Source organism: Oncorhynchus masou, chromosome 29, assembly GCF_036934945.1.
Source record: "Oncorhynchus masou masou isolate Uvic2021 chromosome 29, UVic_Omas_1.1, whole genome shotgun sequence".
Classification (NCBI taxonomy): Eukaryota; Metazoa; Chordata; class Actinopteri; order Salmoniformes; family Salmonidae; genus Oncorhynchus; species Oncorhynchus masou.
The window spans coordinates 52,252,357-52,271,989 of record NC_088240.1 but is presented as its reverse complement, the minus strand read 5'-3'; the positions used below and the strand labels follow the sequence as shown (position 1 = coordinate 52,271,989).

At 42.5% G+C, this 19,633-nt stretch overlaps 1 long non-coding RNA gene across 5 annotated transcripts; it reads right to left on the bottom strand.

The window, feature by feature from the left end:
* Positions 1-755: 755 nt before the first annotated feature.
* On the bottom strand, positions 756-19,625 carry LOC135519970 (uncharacterized). Of its 5 annotated transcripts, none has more exons than XR_010452327.1 (4): positions 6,612-10,075; positions 6,258-6,373; positions 6,072-6,160; positions 756-1,451 (listed from the first exon to the last, which is right to left on the bottom strand). It is a non-coding gene; the product is annotated as an uncharacterized LOC135519970 (long non-coding RNA). The 5 variants fall into 5 exon arrangements; XR_010452326.1 differs by lacking the exon at positions 756-1,451 and adding an exon at positions 18,970-19,625 and having other exon boundaries at positions 1,822-6,160; positions 6,612-6,788; XR_010452325.1 differs by lacking the exon at positions 756-1,451 and having other exon boundaries at positions 1,822-6,160; positions 6,612-6,788; positions 9,415-10,075.
* Positions 19,626-19,633: the final 8 nt, after the last annotated feature.

Genomic DNA, 19,633 nt, shown 5'->3' with positions numbered 1-19,633 from the left:
CATTGCCACTACTTCCAAGGAACCAAATGTGCTAGCTTGGGGACCGAAGCCATACATTTCCTTGTATTTTTTTCGACCCAATTTTGATCTTGTCTCATCTCGGCAATTCCCTAACGGGCTCGGGAGACAAAGGTCGAGTCATGCGTCCTCCGAAACATGACCCGCCAAACCGCGCTTCTTAACACCCTCCGACTTATTAACTTGGGAGCCAGCCGCACCAATTTGTCGGAGGAAACACTGTTCACCTGACGACCGACGTCAGCCTGCAGGCGCCCTGCCCGCCACAAGCAGTCGCTAGAGTGCGATGAGTCATGTAAAGCTCCCCCAGCCAAAACCCTGAGATTCAGTGCCTTAGACCTACTGAATTTTTTAAGTTCTGAGAACGGAGGTGATAAGTATCTGTTCTGGGAACGTACAGTACATTTTTAGGTTGCAGGGAGGTTCTGAGAATGTTTTACTTTGGTTCCCTGAAGGTTTTCCTGGGAGGTTTTATTAACGTTCTAAGAACGGAAATTAAATGTTTTTAAATAATATTCGTAGAACACTCTTTGAATGTTACTAATGTTTTTAGTAACTGTTTTTTATGGAAAGCTTTCTTAATGTTCTGATTACATCCTTTTAAATAGAACCATGAGGAAACCTGCAGAAAACATTATGTACTGAAATTCCCACCTAAGAAACATGTGGTTCTCAGAATGTTATGTATCTGGGTATCTTGCACCATTCCCAGAGCATTGTGGCAAAATAACCAAAGGACAACCATGCTCTCACCAAGTTCTAAGAAACATATGGTCCTCAGAACGTTATGTGCTAGCTGGGGTTGCTCTTATTTGGAGAAACAGAGGGTTACTTTGGAACTCAATGGTCTTCACAACACAATCAAATCTTGTCAGATTGAAAGGGAAGCAATGCCGATTAACGGTGAATGACAGAACACTCAAATGCATTTAGACACTAATCAGTTAAATTGATTTTATTTGTTTATGAACCGTTAGAGCTCCATACGGCACTCAAAGTGCTGAATAAGTCACACCTTTGTTTTGGCAGAGACCACTGCTAGTATAGTTGTAAAGACTTGAAGTGGACACAATAAAATGATTGAATAACCAAAGTAGTGATACATGTTCAGTGAGATGCTTGTTCAATAGCCCACCATCTGAATACATAATTATGTGTTCTATGAGATGTAATAGGGTCACATGGCGTTGGGGTTCATATAATATTTTCAGTGTTGTAGAATAACGCATAATACTGTGAGTATTATATACAGGATTGAAAAGTTGTTGTCCAGATGTGTCAAAGCATACTGTACATACCCCATAATAACCCTAAATATTCATAATTCTACACAAAATACAGTCAAATGTTTTGTTTGAAAACATGGGTTGATAAATGAGGCCTCATGATCTTGTTCTCAAGTCTGCCATCGTGTCGTTCCTCGAAGGGGCGGACTGCAAATGGACAAGAGCATATGTTTTAAATTAATTTGTCCTTCTCATTTCCCTCCTCTAACCAGACAGCCCTTGTGGAGGGGGGTCTGCGGCAGGAAAAACAACAACAATGTCATCTGTTTTCAGGGAGGTGTCAGAATCCCAGTCTCTGGTTGTGTCTTGGCTCTGAGGAGCAATGCTGAGGAAGTCACATGCTATTAGCTGAGCTAGGAAAACAGCAGTGGAGTCTGAGATATGTTGGCCTCTGTGTCCAGTGTCCACATGCCAGCTCACAGATAACAGAGCAATGGCACACCCAGTGTTAATCTAGCATAGAAGGTATTTCCGCCCTCTCCCCCCCCCCTCCTTTGGTGACCTTCTCATTGCCCCCTGTGTAGCAACCATTACTTGCCTTCCAGTCCCATTCTTTCTTTTTCTCACGTTTTTTTCCCAGATAACGAAATGTAATTAATTCTAGACACAGGGAGGACTTGTATAAAGTGCAGACCCACAACAGACAACACCCTCCAACTGAAGATTGTTTTCCTAGTAAATTGTGGCTTGGGCTGGAAGGGCGCTGTGGTAGGACACTCAGACACACACAGTGTATTAACCAGGTTTAACATAATGACGACAAACTCCATGTTTGTAGCTCTTCCAAGAGGCAGCGCTGCATTTCTCAGAGGCATAATTTTTTTCTCAGACTCATTTACTGCAGTACCTCACCAAGTTGTCACATTATAGCCACTGTTAAGAATTACTGGTCATATCTCATGTTCACTACAACACTGAACCTTCACACTTGCGTCTATTTGTTATAATAGTAGTTTGGTCCTGAGGTTGCTGATAGTGAAGTACAACATTATGTCTAAATGATCATGTGTTCACTGAAATCAAATCTCACACATTCCAAAACCAGGAGAAAGTGTATCATTCATAAATAATGTGGATGGGGACCCAGGATAATGTTTCTTTGTTTGTCCATGGTCTGCTACAGCCACTTTAGTCACTCACTGAACCCTCACTAAGCTTTGAAACCCCCAGGCCCCCGGAGGTCTGCTGGGAGAGTGAAACATGCATGGCATCTGACCCCAGCCCTGCTGCTGGACCAAAGTGGAGGTACTTTTAAAACCAGCACGAAATTTAAGTCTGTGTGTTTAGAATCAATATTTCACAAAGTGGATGATAAGACACGCTTTTTTGTTATGGGGCACCATGTCATCTTAGCTCCTCTCAAAGGATGGAGTTCTGATGTATTGTGCATGGATAAATCAGGTCAACCTTGAAGTATAATAACTCCTCTCAGTTCAAGGGTTTTAGCCTGGAGTTATTTTGGGTCAATTTTGAATCTACAATTGACATATCTTCCCTGGCCTTGTTGACCTCACTTCATTCAGTTTCATAGAGTCAGGGTTAGAGAGGGTCACAACATCAGTAGTTAACATGTCTAGAATGACAACTAGTGGTATTTGACTGAGTCATCAATTTGAGAGTTTTTCTTAAAAATGACATTTATTTACTAGGTTTGGAACATATACCAGGACAATTGACACACCAACTTCTCTTTTATCTACAAGAGTCTGTCAGAGAAAAATGGGAAATAAGTTATACAATAGCTAAACTCTATCGTGGAATTCAAAACAAAAGGTGGAATTATCTTGGAGTTTCCCGATGTATTATTTTTAAATGTGCAAGTAGATAAGTCGAGGGAAGGAGAGACACTTCACACAGAAGGTTAATATCTGAATGGGCTAGGTTGTTATATGTAATTGGAGGGAGCAGCTTATGAAAATGACATGGCAGGGACGAAGGCTTTAATTAGATCAAGATCATGAGCAGAAATTAATTAAAATCCCCACTCATTTATGGAGAGCTAAACTGGAGCAGGGCGGGAGAGTATGTAGGTGAAACTGATTGTATGTCATTGTAGTGTTGTAATAGTAGTATTTGAGAAAGGATACCATTTATATCGCTTTACAATTCCCTTAGGACTGTAAAGTATTGTCACATGTAGGCCTGTGCAAGTCTGCATTCCTGTTCAATTGATTGTGACAATACTGTATTTTCAGGTCAGGCTGAAGTCTTTCCCTGCTTTTGTCATTTCTAGTTTTCTTTAACTATAAATTACTTACAGAAAGTCAATTTGTAAAGTGTAAATTATACACTGAGTGTACAAAACATTAGGAACAACTGCTGTTCCCATGACATAGACTGACCAGGTGAATGCTATGATCCCTTATTGATGTCACTTGTTAAATCCACTTCAAATCAGTGCAGATGAAGGGGATTAGACAGACAGGTTAAAGAAGGATTTTAAGGCTTGAGAAAATTGAGACATGGCTTGTGTGCCATTGAGGGTGAATGGGGAAGACACCATATTTATTGGGTATCGTAGTAGGTGCCAGGTGCACCGGTTTGTGTCAGGAATTGCAACGCTGCTGGGTTGTTTCACACTCAACACCTGACCTCTGTGTATCAAGAATAGTCCACCACCCAAAGGACATCCAGCCAACTTCACACAACTCTGGGAAGCATTGGAGCCAACATGGGCCAGCATCCCTGTGGAACGCTTTTGACACCTTTTCGGGGGTTATACTCAGTGTACATCATCAAGCAGGTTAACAAAAACAATGAGCTCACATGCTGTCTGATGGTCATAGAACTAACTGCCACAAGATGGGGCCACCTTCTGCCTCCCACAACAGTAGGCCTTCCAGCCTCTGTGTGTATCAAAATGTAAAATGATGAGTTTGAACAATAACAAAACACGAGAATCCCCTTCAACATTTTTAACAATCAAATTACATTTGGGCCCCTAAAGTGAATGTAATTTAGGCTGTTTTGAAAATATATTAGGTAATAGAATTGAATGACTAATGATAGAACTTAAAGGGGAACTGCACCCGCTGATTTGGACTCGTTTTTTGGCTTGCTCCTCAAGAAATGCTGGCGGCCATGACAGAAGCCAAATGTGATTTGGCTTGGGGGTGTGGTTTGATGTGGGTGTTTCTTGGGGGTGTCCTTGCCGCCACCAAGACACACCCATCTGTCAGAACCTTGCCCACAGCGGTTTCCCCCCACTCAATCACAACAAACAAACCTCCTGCAGGTTGAGTTCAATAACAAAAGGCAGATGTATGGTGAGAAACGCCAGAGAGGAATATTTGAATAGGTTAGTAGCCTACAGAGTAATATGAGAAGAATGCAATTGCTGAATTTACAGGTCTTATACTCAGCTGCCCCCCTGATTACCTCCGCGGGTTTAGAACTTGAGGTAGTTACCTCATATAAGTACTTGGGAGTATGGCTAGATGGTACACTGTCCTTCTCTCAGCACATATCAAAGCTGCAGGCTAAGGTTAATCTAGATTTGGTTTCTTCTATCGTAATTGTTCCTCTTTCACCCCAGCTGCCAAACTCACCCTGATTCAGATGACCATCTTACCCATGCTAGATTACGGGAATGTAATTTATAGATCGGCAGGTAAGGATGCTCTCGAGCGGCTAGATGTTCTTTACCATTCGGCCATCAGATTTGCCACCAATGCTCCTTATCCAATGCTCCATATAGGACACATCACTGCACTCTATACTCTTCTGTAAACTGGTCATCTCTGTATACCCGTCGCAAGACCCACTGGTTGATGCTTATTTATAAAACCCTTAGACCTCACTCCCCCGCCCCATCTGAGATGTCTAATGCAGCCCTCATCCTCCACATACAATACCCGTTCTACCAAGGTCCCCAAAGCACACACATCCGTGAGTTGCTCGTCTTTTCAGTTTGCTGCAGCTAGCGACTGGAACAAGCTGCAACAAACACTCAAACTGGACAGTTTTATCTCAATCTCTTCATTCAAAGACTCAATCATGGACACTCTTACTGGCAGTTGTGGCTGCTTTGCGTGATGTATTGTTGTCTCTACCTTCTTGCCCTTTGTGCTGTTGTCTGTGCCCAATAATGTTTGTACCTTGTTTTGTGCTGCTACCATGTTGTGCTGCTGAAATGCTGTGTTGATACCATGTTGTTGTCATGTTGTGTTGCTACCATGCTTTCTTGTCATGTGTTGCTGCCATGCTATGTGGTTGTCTTAGGTCTCGCTTTATGTAGTGTTGTCTCTCTTGTCGTGATGCGTGTTGAATTAAAAATAATAATAATAATAATAATTCCAGCCTCCTTCCCCGCAGGAGGCATTTTGGTAGGCCGTCATTGTAAATAAGACTGCCAAGTTAAATAAAGGTAAATAAAAATAATGTGTGTAGATATTCTAAACCAAGTGTTTTGATAACATTCAAATGTAGTAACAGGTCCATGTAGAATAAAAAACCCTTTACATAAAACCATAGAATCAGTGTTCTGCTGATATAACAATGTGCACCTTTCATCATTCATTGTCATTCCCTGCCGATACAGATACTGTGCCTATCAACATTTTGTCTGGTGATAATTGGGCTACCTTGGTAAACATGTCAGAGTGGTCATACCTTCCTATATGGTGTCCTGTATACACCAGGAGTTACCTGATCCTGGTGCAGAATACACTGGGTTTCTCCCTCCCCATATTGACTGATTCCATTCAGTTCAATAATAAAAAAAGACAGCAAGTAAAAGTTGTCTAGTAAAATGTTCATGCCAAGTACCAGGTCTCTCTCCATTTAGAGCCCGTATGTCAGTCTGGACTTCATCACATCATCTTGCAAGTCTCCTAGTGCTGGGTCAATAGATGCATCTGTGAACAAATACAGTCACTGTTCGATTACCAATGCCAGTTAGGATATGTGATATACTATGTTAAAGTTTGAACAGGTCAGACTAAACCTACCTACCTCTCCATTGACGACCGTTAGTAAGCAGGCAAGAAGTGAGGCTGGAGGTAAGTTCTTTGCCAGCGCCCCATTGATGGGCTTGGCAGCGTAGATGAGTTCCTGGCCCCTCAAAGATACTGGTCAGTCACACAAACAGAGCACTGATTACATTATTAATGGTGGTTATAATTAGCATGGTGAAATCAACCTGATCGTTGCATTCACCTTTCTATTTCACTTCAGATGTCATGATATGCAAAGTGAAATATTATGACAAACTCAGTGATCAGCCTGGTGAAACCAGGCTATGTTATGAAGGTGAATTGGGACCAAACTCACAACTGTTTGACCTTGACCAGGGCAAATGTCACCAACCTGATTCAAGTGTCCCCACTGTTCCATTTATAGGAATGCTCACAGGAAGGGCATGTCTGTGTGTTTCAGGGTCCCCTTGCTGGTCTTTTCTATGTTGCATGAAACTGGACATCTCTCGAACAACTGCAGCAGGCAATGTACTTCGTCATCTTACGAGGTGGTGTTGACTGGTAGGGTCTGGGACAGCGTGATACAATAGACAGCAAAGTAACACATTTCATTGTTATAAAGAAAGGACTAAGTTATTTGAAAATGTACTTCACAACCAAAATTACTCTGCTACTTGTATCTGCTTGGCTGGGTAATTCAAATACGAGTTTTTCAAACTGGATATATTTATTTTGTATACAACTTTTCACATAACACATATTACCGTTGTTGATGAAGCCGTCTGTGTCATCAGGGCAGTAACTCGGTCAAGATAATTCTAGGTCGTCGCTAGTTACAGCCAAAGTCATATAGGCCGACTATTTCTACAATTGGTCTTCTTAAAATGTGATTTTAAACCTAACCTTATGTAACAGGGTAATATTGGTGATTCCCCTTGCCACTTTATTGTTAAGCCAATGGGTTTTTGGTTTGAGTTTGTCTTGCCTTCACCTACTCATCATGGCATCTTATTGGCTGGTTTGCGTAGCTTGCTTACGAGGGGGGATGTTCCAGTTAGAATCGTCCCAGTGAACAAGCACCAAACCAGCGGTAAGTTGTTGGTTGCCAAGCACTGTACATCAAAAGTGATTCTTATACTCTCAAGTGATGATTTAAATGTACAATTTATATCAAATTGTTTGTAAATGTTATTCGAACATCACATATAAGATGCAGCGGTTTTTGGAGAATATTTGTTGTGCATTTTGTTGTAAAGAATTCCCGCCAGTACTAGCTAGCAACTTACTGTGTCTGGTGGGGGGGGGGTTCATATATTTTATACAGTGCGTGAGTGCAGAGTTGGATGGTGAGACGTGCATTGCATGACGTGCAATTTTGTGCCGTTCCTACAGGTACATTGTTAAAGATATTATATTGTATATTGTAATTGTATTATTTTGGTAACTAGCCCAGTGAACAAGCACCAAACCAGCGTGCGTGAGTGCAGAGTTGGATGGTGAGACGTGCATTGCATGACGTGCAATTTTGTGCCGTTCCTAACAGAATAAAGCTACATGACTGGTGCTACATATTGGGGTTCCGTGTCGATGACTGATTGTACACAACTCAAGAAGTGTACTGTTACAGTGGTGCCGTGACCGTTCTTCTGGATCGGATCATCCTTCGCTGGATTTCCATCTCAGAACTTCGCCATGGTTGCTGTTGAAGAATCAGATAAGACGTTGCTGGTGCAGTTCATGGCGATATCGCATTTCGCCACAAGATGGCGCCACTAGAACCTTTTTATTATCGCAATTGATGATTTCTCTGGCTGTGGCTCTTCACAGATAAAGGATAACTTTTGTGTTACTTGTTTATTTGCAATTCTGATGTATATCTGATATAAGTAGGGTGAGTTTTACCAGTGTACTAGATATAGGTTAGATTTTGACGTAAGGTTAAAATATATATGTTTTACATTTTTATTAGGGTGTTGATTTCCCAATGTTAAAATGGAAGGTGTTGGGCGAGGTAGGGGTTTCCTGTCATTTAATCTGTCACCATCTGTTGGTAGGGATTCAGCCAAAATTCCAGTTACTTCTACACCTATGCCCAAACTGGAGGGTTTTGATGATAGGTTACCCATGGACACCTCCAAGAATGTGTATGAAAGAGTTTTGCCAAATACATGGAGTGTGGAGGTCTCCATGGATTTCATAGCAGACATAGTACAGCAGATTGGTCATTCCATTGGGGAGAACATTTGCCTCCTGTTTGGAGTCAAAGGCAGTTGTTGGACATGTTGGGGACAATGTTATAGGGAGTGTATGCAGCTCGAGGGGTATGGATGTATCAGGCCTGAACCTGGTAATGAAGTCTGATATCAGGGAACCGGTGTACTTTTGTGGGGGATGGCTCTGAAAAGTGCACAGTGCATGAGTGGGAGGATATGGTAATAGTTTACATGCGTAAGAGGGGCGTGTCTGTGATGGACCAAGCAGTTGAGGTTATGGGCAGGCTTATGGGAAGGGCCCGCGATGTTGTTAAAGTTGGCATACGCAGCCAATCCCTCCATTGATTTATCCAAAGGCCCGAGTCCCATCTTTGACATTCTGAAACAACATTTTAGTGACACTGTTTTTTCAAGCATGCCCCTTGCTGACTTTTATGCCACATTACCTCTGACTGATGAACAACCATTTTAATATTGGCTCAGACTGAACAGGGCTATGGAGGTTGCTGAAGATTGTCTAAAGAGACAGGAAAAAAGTGTTGAAGACCCATCTCGTGAGCTCACAGTCATGTTTATCAGACATTGCCCTAATGCTGAACTGTCTTTAAGTGCAAGCCATTACAGCAGTGGACTGCTGCAGATGTTCATGAGAGGCTGGATGAATACAGGAGGGAGCGGAGGTACTTTCACTTATCTAAGTTGACCCCAGCCATCGCAACAATGAAGCAGGAAGTTGGTGCTGTCATGCCGATCACCATGCCTGCTGTGAGAACAAACATGGAAGTACCCAATCCATTGCCTTACCCAGCCCAGACTATTCAGGGCTCAGCTGAGCCGATGGAACGTATCCTTGCAATGCTGGAGCGTGTGCTGGAGCAGGGTCCACAACAGTCTGACCATAAGTTACAAAAAGGGAATAGGAGCAAAGTGAAGTCTAATGGGCCATGTAACGTGTGCGGGGATGCTGGACATGATACTTACTTTCACTGCAGGGCCAATCACCTCTGCTTTCTTTGTCATGTAGCTGGCCACGCACGCTCTCAGTGCCCCAAGGTCGCAGCTCTGAGCACAGCTGGTGGAGTCCCTACAGTAATCACTGCTCAGCTCCCGGAAAACTAGTAAGCCTGCATGTAGAAGGGGAGAGTGTTGGGCCTTTTGTAGAGTCCCCATCAGTGAGAGGTGTTGATTTGGAGTCTGTATATAAAAGTGTTTGTGACGAAATGGAGACTGAGAAGAGTATCATAATGCAGAACACACAGAGACTTTCCCTGTATGATGATTTATTCTATGCCAAGGTGTTAATAGGAGGAGAAGTAGAAGTGAGAGCTATACTTGACAGTGGATCCATGGCTTGTACCTTGCGCTCTAGGGTCTTACCTGAACTGTTGCATGCAGGAGTGTTGAAAAGTCCATCATTGAGTCCTACAGAGGTAGTCTTGGTTGGTTGTGGTGGGTTGAAGACGAGGCCTTTGGGAGTATGTGAGCTGGAGATGGAGGTGTACGGATGTAGAGTTGCTGTGCCTACCTACACTGGTAGGCCAGAGTGATGACCTCATCTTGGGCAGCAATCTCCTAAAGCACTTGATTCGCCACCTGAAGACGGATGGAGATCTCTGGAAGAGGGTTTATACTCCTGTGTGTGACGGGGGTGAGGAGAGCAAGCTAATCGATATGATGTCTAATGTGGAGAGACAGTGAAGTACCTGACAAAGTTGGAACTGTGAGACTAAAAGGGGCTGTGACGCTAGAGCCTATGCAGGAGCACTTAGTCTGGGGCAGACTACGAAACACTCAGAACCTATCAGCTGGCAGTGCTGTTGTCATTGAGCCCAGCAGTTCAAGGTCAACACCAAGGTCAATACTGGTAGGGAGGACAGTAGCTCTATTGCGGGTGGATGGATGACTCCCTGTTAGAGTGATAAACCCTTCTCAGAAGACAGTGACATTGAGACGAAACGCCACTCTAGCCAATGTCTTTCCTTGCATGGCTCTAGAGGACTTTGACTGTTCGTGTGTGAATGATGATTCATCAGCAGCTTTACAGCAGCAAGTGCAGAGAACGGCTGATATACTCACTGACTGCCAAGATGACTTGATACTGACTGACGGTTCCAGCCAACTTCCCGATACTGACGGACCTGACAGTTCAAGCGATCCTGAGGTCTTATGTGACTTAGGTTTGACTGATAATGATGTCTCCTCCTGTCAAGCGTCTCCTGCTGGTAAGAAGAAACTCATCCAGCTCATAGCTGAGTACCAGTCTATTTTTTTCAGGCACAAGTTGGATTGTGGAAAAGCTTCCGGATGTCTTCACCGCATTCAACTGAGTGATGAGAAACCCTTTCGGATGCCCTACCGACGCCTTTCACCAAATAATTATGAGAAGCTCAAACAAGCATTGAATGAGATGGAAGAACGTGATATCATAAGGAAGTCTAGTAGTGAGTTCGCCTCTCCCCTTGTCCTTGTATGGAAGAAGTCTGGAGACCTGAGACTCTGTACTGATTTTTGTTTGCTCAATGCTCGCACCATCAAAGACGCCCACCCACTCCCTCACCAGGCTGACGCGCTGGCTGCGTTAGGTGGAAATGCCTTTTTCTCGACAATGGACCTTACCTCTGGCTACTACACTGTGGAAGTGCATGAGGATGACCGGAGATTCACAGCTTTTACGTCGCCATTTGGATTGTATGAATACAATCTAATGCCACAGGGGTTGTGTAATAGTCCTGCAACATTTATGAGGATGATGCTAAACATCTTTGGGGATCAGAACTTTCTTAGCCTGCTGTGTTACCTTGACAATGTCTTGGTCTATGCACCCACTGAAGATCTGGCTATACAGCGCCTGGAAATGGTTTTTGAGCGTCTTAAGACTCACAACCTGAAGTTGGCGCAAAAAAAGTGTAACTTTCTGCAGAGGTCTGTGAAGTTTCTGGGGCATATCATTAGTGCGGATGGTGTAGCTACAGACTCTGAGAAGGTGAGGGCCATTACAGGAGTAACAGAAGCTGATCTGATGAAAGATGGTACTGACATTCCATCTCAGAAGAAATTGAGGTCATTCCTTGGGATGGTGGTGTATTATCAACAGTTCATTGAAGGTTGCTCGACCATTGCAAAGCCTCTCTTTGGATTGACTACTGGACACAAGGCTCTACGCTGGAAAAAGAAGCAAAGCTCACCTGTCAGGAAGTTGACGGCTGCCGACTGGACAACAGAATGCAGACAGGCCTTATTCCAGCTAAAGCAAGCCTTACTGGACCAGGTTTTGTTGGCCCACCCCAACTTCGAAAAACCCTTTCTACTCTCGGTGGATGCATCCAGCAATGGCTTAGGTGCTGTGCTATCTCAGGTGCAGGAACCGGGAGCTACAGCGAGACCTATAGCCTTCGCGAGCAAGTCCCTCAGTTATGCACAGTCGAGGTATCCTGCACAGGACTCGAGTTCTTTGCCATGAAATGGGCTATCTGTGACAAGTTCCACCACTGGCTACGGGGACAGCAGTTCACGGTATGGACGGATAATAATCCCTTGACATACATTCTGACCAAAGCAAAGCTTGATGCTTGTGAACAGAGATGGGTCGCCAAGCTGGCACCGTACGAGTTTGACATCAAGTACATCCCTGGAAAAATAAATGTTGTTGCAGATGCTTTGAGCAGAGAGCCCTTCGTACGACCTAGTGCACTCCATCGCCTGACAAGGGTCCCGTACGAGACCTTACTAGCTGAAGCCGACGCTGTGCGCACAGACAGAGTGCAAGATGTGTTTCGCTGGTCCAGCCACCCCTTTGACAAAGCCTCTGACTCCAACGAAGTGGTCATTAGCTGTCAGGCTACTGTTGAGCCCCCATCTGGTGCTTTATCAAGACATGAAGTTGCAGCTGTTCTTCATTCACACAGGTGCTGGGTGGGTGAAGTGGGCTCACATGCACTGCTGTTGCCACAGCTCCCACAGGCTGTTATGCCATCAGAGCAGACCGATGTCGATGTTCTGCCACACGACCTACTGATGAGTAAAGCAGCGTGATGACAATGTGATCAGCAAAGTCATCTTCTTTGTGGAGAGGGGGAGAAGACCATCCCGGAGAGAGCGTGCCCATGAGAGTGTTGAGGTTTTGTGTCTTCTCAGAAGTTGGGACAAGTTGACCATGAAGATGGGTGTACTGTATCGTGTTTCGAAGAATGTGGTTACAAAGAGGAAAATGTATCCGTATGTGGTTCCAGCCTCCATGAAAGCAATGGTGTTGAAGTGTGTCCGTGATGAAGCTGGCCACCAGGGCCAACAGAGAATAGTCTACCTGACAAGACAGAGGTTCTTCTGGCATGGCCTGGAGAGGGAGGTAAAAGCTTATGTGAAGTGCTGCAGGAGATGTGTGGTGAGCAAGACTCCTGATCCGGAAGCAAGAGCTCCTCTTGAGAGCATAATAACAACTGAGCCTCTTGAACTAGTGTGCATAGACTTCTGGTCTGCAGAAGATTCTTCAAACAAATCCTTGGATGTGCTCGTTGTTACTGACCACTTTACCAAATTGGCTCATGCCTTCTTGTGTCCGAACCAGTCTGCTAAGTCAGTAGCTCATCAGTTGTGGAACAACTATTTCTGTGTATACGGGATGCCTCGCCGTATACACTCAGACCAGGGAGCCAACTTTGAGAGCGCTTTAATAGCCGAACTGTTGAGTGTTGCAGGCGTTCAGAAGTCTCACACCACGCCGTACCATCCGATGGGGAACGGGTCCTGCGAAAGGATGAATAGGACTTTGGGTAACATGATCCGGGCCCTGCCAACGAGAGCAAAGCACAGATGGCCTCAGGCGCTGAAGTCCCTTACGTTTGCATACAATTGTACAATCCACGAGACCACAGGCTTTGCCCCTTTCCTGCTAATGTTTGGGAGGACGCCAAGACTGCCTGTTGACATAGTCTTTGCCTCTGTCATAGAGAACCCAGAAGTTGTCGACTATGACCAGTTTGTTCAGTCTTTGAGGCGAGATCTGAAAGAAGCCATGAATGCAGCACAGGCATCTGCAGCGAAGCAGTTGAAGAGGCATGCTGACCTTTATGACAGAAGAGTCAGAGGAGCACCAGTGGAGATTGGGGATCGAGTATTGCTGGCTAACAAGGGGGAGCGGGAAAAGCGGAAGCTCGCTGGCCGTTGGGAGGATACGGTCTACCTTGTCACTGGATTGAATGCTGACAGTCACACTTTTAAGATTCAGAACAGCTCCACTGGACGGAAGAAGACGGTACATCGCAACCTGATAATGCCAGTCAACTTTCTTCCTCTTCCCCATGCTGCTGTTGAGGAGGGAACAGACATGTCTGGATTAACAGAGTCTGAGGACATGAATGACAGCCTTGTGGTCTCAGCTGCCATGGACACTGCAGTGGATGATGGTGCCGAGTACAGAACCAGAGTGTGGGTGTCAGAGTTGTCTTCTGAAGGAACAGGTGACACAAGTCTGGAGGGTGATGTGCAATCCTTGGATGCTCAGGATATTCCACCTTTGGATACTGCACCTGGAAGGTCTGCCTCGATCAGAGAGTCTTCAAGTAACAGTGTAGTGAGTGAGCTAATTGACCAGTCTGCTTACGATATCCGTACTGACCTACCAAACGCGGACCATTCATTACCTGATCAGTTACGTACTGACTGTGTTGACGGACACACTATTGCAACAGTACACAACACTGTTACCCCTTATGCAGTTGAAGGTAGTCGGGGTCATATTAGGTCAAGGGCAGGAAGGCTATTTAAACCAGTGTCAAGACTGATTGAGATTATGAATCAGCAGAAAGTTAGCTCTTGAAGGTTAAATATGTGAATAGAGGGTCAATGGTATTGACATCTTTTATTTGTTTTGCTTTTACATCATTGTGACCATGATTAGAGGTTGCAGGATGGTAATGTGACGGATATGATAAAGTCTGTTATGGTGGTTTATTTTATTACTTGGATGTTTTAAAGTCACCGAGTGTACTTAACATGTGACAGGCATGTTTACCTATGAGGGCTAAGGGGATTGATCAACCGCTTTTCACTCTAATTCTCAAGGAGAATAGTCTAATGACTGGAATATTTAGTGACTGATTTAAAGCAGGGTCTGCATCCTTGATATACACAGCTTTACCTTTTAGTTCTCTCTATTAGGTAGTATATATATTTTTTTTTCTCTGGATTATTCTGTACATATGTTGAGTGTCTCTGTATCTGGTATGTTTGCACAGTGCCGTTTTGTATTTTGTTATTTTTCTTGGCAAGTGTAATTCAGTAGGGGGGAGTGTAACAGGGTTATATTGGTGATTCCCCTTGCCACTTTATTGTTAAGCCAATGGGTTTTTGGTTTGAGTTTGTCTTGCCTTCACCTACTCAACATGGCATCTTATTGGCTGGTTTGCGTAGCTTGCTTACGAGGAGGGATGTTCCAGTTAGAATCGTCCCAGTGAACAAGCACCAAACCAGCGGTAAGTTGTTGGTTGCCAAGCACTGTACATCAAAAGTGATTCTTATACTCTCAAGTGATGATTTAAATGTACAATTTATATCAAATTGTTTGTAAATGTTATTTGAACATCACATATAAGATGCAGCGGTTTTTGGAGAATATGTGTTGTGCATTTTGTTGTAAAGAATTCCCGCCAATACTAGCTAGCAACTTACTGTGTCTGGTGGGGGGGGTTCATATATTTTATAAGGTGCGTGAGTGCAGAGTTGGATGGTGAGACATGCATTGCATGACGTGCAATTTTGTGCCGTTCCTATCAGAATAAAGCTACATGACTGGTGCTACATATTGGAGTTCCGTGTCGATGACTGATTGTACAAAACGCAAGAAGAGTACTGTTACACTTAACCACACAGATAACCTTATGCCTAACCTCAGTGGTGTAGCCAGAAATTCATTAGTGAGTGTGTGGACAAAAATTAGCTCAGATTGGGAAATGTAATTTTGAACAGTATTCCAACTCGAAATTCCAAGTTGCAAACTCAGGCATTTTTCTAGTGCTCTGACTTTCCGATCTGAAGATCACTGACGTCATGATTTGACCTAGTTTTTTCCCCTCCCAGTTCCCTTGAAAGCACCAATAGTTCACTGTATTAGTCAGACTCAGACATGAGTTAGCTACATCCATTATTAAGTTTTGCCCTAAACAAAATGGAATACACCTGTATGAGCTACAAAATAACTTGCAAATACGACTTGTAGGCTAACATTAGCTAGCGAGTTAACTAAGGTTAGCTAGCCTGTAGCCAGCCTGCCTTGCTAGCATTATCAAATGATAACGTTACATAACCAGCAGTATCTAGATAATACACAATAAACTTGTATGAGCTACGACCTAACGTTCAAATGAGGTATCTAGCTAGCTAGTTACATTAGCTAACCTGGCTCGCTAGATAAAAAGATAGCTAGCTACCTACAGTGTCTTCAGAAAGTATTCACACCCCTTTACTTCTTCCACATTTTGTTGTGTACATCCCAAATTTGTAATTTATTGAATTTAGATTTTTTTTTGGTCACTGACCTACACAAAATACCCCACAATGTCAACGTTGAATTATGTTTTTTGGAAAATGCTTACAAATTAATAAAAAAATGAAAAGCTGAAATGTCTTGAGTCAATAAGTACTCAACACCTTTGTTATGGCAAGCCTAAATAAATTCAGGATTACAAATGTGCTTAACAAGTCACATAATAAGTTGCATAGACTCACTCTGTGTGCAATAATAGTGTTTAACATGATTTTCATCTCTGTTTCCCACACACACAATTATCTGTAAGGTCCCTCAGTCGAGCAGTGAATTTCAAACACAGATTTAACCAAAAAACACCAGGAAGGTTTTCCAATGCCTCACAAAGAAGGGCACCTATTGGTAGATGGTACAAAATGTAAAAGCAGACATTGAATATCCCTTTGAACATGGTGAAGATATTAATTACACTTTGGATGGTGTAACAATACTTATTTTTTTATTTAACCTTTATTGTAACTATGCAAGTCAGTTAAGAACATATTGTTATTTACAATGACGGCCTACCCCGGCTAGACCGCTGTGCCACTCGGGAGCCCCGTCACTACATCCAGTCACTACAAAGATACAGGCGTCTTTCCTAACTCAGTTGCCGGAGAGGAAGGAAACCGCTCAGGGATTTAACCATAAGGGCAATGGTGACTTTAAAACAGGTACACCTGTGATAAGAGAAAACTGAGGGTGGATCAAAAACCAGCGGTGGAAAAGTACCCAATTGTCATACTTGAGTAAAAGTAAAGATACCTTAATAGAAAATAGTAAGTGAAATTCACCCAGTAAAATACTACTTGAGTAAATGTCTAACAGTATTTGGTTTTAAATATACTTAAATATAAAAGTAAATGTAATTGCTAAAATATACTTAAGTATCAAAAGTAAAAGTATTAATCATTAAAAAAATCTTATATTAAGCAAACCAGACACCCCTTTTTTTCCAGATAGCCAGGGACACACTCCAACACTCAGCCATCATTTACAAACAAAGCATGTGTGTTTATTGAGTCCGTCAGACAAGAGGTAGTTGGGATGTCAAGGGATGTTCTCTTGATAAGTGCGTGAATTTTTCAATTTTCCTGTCCTGCTAAGCTTTCCAAATGTAACAAGTACTTTTGGGTGTCAGGGAAAATGTATGGAGCAAAAAAGTACTTTATTTTTTAAAAGAATGTAGTGAAGTAAAAGTAGTCAAAAATATAAATAGTCAGGTACAGATACCCCAAAAAAGCTACTTAAGTAGTACTGTTTTTAGTTAAGTACTTTACACCACTGTCAACAACATTGTAGTTACTCCACAATACTAACCTAATTGACACAGATGCAGTCTCAATCACCGGCGTCATCCGGGTTAGGGTTTGGCTGGGGTAGACCTTCATTGTAAAATAAAAATATGTTCTTAACTGACTTGCCTAGTTAAATAAAAGGTTAAGGAGAACCATGGAGACGCACCGCTCCAGCGCCATCCATTTTCAGGGCTAGTTGATTCGGCAGGTGAGTTGTTACACACTCCTTAGCGGATTCCGACTTCCATGGCCACCGTCCTGCTGTCCAAGATTAAACGAATGTTCGAGCTTATGTGACGGCCCTTCATAAGTCCTGTTTGAGTCTCATTTATAATGGTATCTATTCCTTTCTTTAATCTGTTGGCATAAACCAGAGCAATCAATTTGTAATCAATATTTAATAAAGTAATTACTTTTGATTGGTCTCCAATTGTCAATAAGAGAAGGGTCTTTATCGGGCTTCGGAATCAAATGAAATAAGGCCCTGTTTCATATTGGAGACCATTTCCCCATTTTTTACGCAATCTTGAAACATTGAAAATCGGGTCTTCTAGTAACCCCCAAAACTGTCTATAGAATTCAACTGACAGGGCCATCAGGGCCAGGTGATTTCCCTTTTTTCATTGAATTCAGTCTCTAATTTCTTCAATTGACACAGGTGAGTCGCAAACTGAGTGGAAATCATCCTCAATTACAGGGCCATAATTCTGAATGTGGCAAATGTAGCTTTCACAACCATCTTCCTGAAATTGAGAGCTGTAAAGATTTTCATAAAAGGAATTGACAAATTATGATATTTTAATGGGATCTTTGCATAAAACATAGTTAATTTTGAGTGCAGTTATAGATTTTCTTTTGTGGTTTCTCTTTTCAAGTGCAAAAAATTAACTAGCGTTTCTTTCCCCCTCTTCAATCCATTTTGCGCTTGACCTTACAAAGGCACCCTTTGCCAAATCTGTGTAAAGCTGTTCTAATTCTAGTTGTAAAGACTTGAATACAGACTCCTCTTCTTCAGAGATAATATTTCTTTAGAAAACTGTCAAGTTTGCTCATCAGCTCCTTTTCTCTAAGGCTCTTTAAATTGCATCAGCTCTTTGGCGAGTTTAATGGCTACCACTGACTTTATATTTGAAAAATTCCCAAGTCTTTTCTAGCAAAAAATATATTTAGCTAATGATTTGATGTTTTCAATGAGAGTAGTATCGTTAATAAGTGTGTTGTTTAATTTCCAATAACCTCGAGCACCTTTTGATTTTTTTAGTAGCTTGTAAATTCAGGGAAATCAAGTGATGATCAGAAAAGGGAGCCAACTGATGATCTACATCTATAACAAATTGTAACAAAAAGAGGGACATTAGGAATAAATCTATTTTAGATTTATGTGACATAGTTTTGTTGGTCCAGGTATAAACCTTTGCATCCGGATTGAAATAACGCCAGGCATCCTCAACACAGAGATCCTTGCATAATGTAACGATAATGTTACTATCTTGAGGGCTTTGACTCGTTCTAGGAGGAAAACGATCAGCAGATGCATCAGGTGTTTCATTAAAATCCCCTGGAATAATTAGAAAAGCCTCTGAGTATTTGTTGCTTAAATCCTGTACTTTCCTGGTAAATTGGGTAAAACGGGTCTTATTAGGAGCATGTGAGTTATGTCCGTATACATTACAGATGATGAAAATAACATTGTCAAGTTTAACAATTACTATGACCCACCTGCCGTCTTGTGAAGGTGTGGATTCTAGAATGTCACCTTTAAAAACGTGTGAATAAGTGTCAAAACACCAGCAGAATGATTTGATCCATGACTGAAATAGGCCATATCTCCCCATTGTGCTTTCCAAAATGTAAAATCACTTTCCTTCCTGAAGGACACAATCTGCGCAACTGCGTTTACAATATAAAAATAAAGCTTTCCTTTTTGTAGGATTTCTCAAACCCCTAGCATTCAGGCTAGCGATATTGAGTGAACTGAAAACGAACTCCTGCATTTAAAAAAGAACACAAATTAGATAACACAAGTAGTAATGTGACCAATAAAACAAACAGTGAACCTTGAGAGGCTTACTCCGACGGAAAACTACGCTCGGCTGAGGTAGCGGTGGTGGTTAACAGAATAGCAAATCTATTTACTTCCTTTTGTTGTTGTTGGCAAGTGTTCATCAATTGTAGTTCGAACGGTACATTTACTCGTGGCAGTACATGAACTGTACTCATGGTATTACTCAAAGTTCCAATTTGGTTAATGTCAACAGAGTTACCCAGTAATCATTCTTCCTTCAATAAACGCGTGTGGGCCCTTGAACCCAGCCTTCTTTCCCTCTTTGTCGTGCTTCTCCAAGCAAGTACCCATTTCTACCGCAAACACAACAGTGACGAT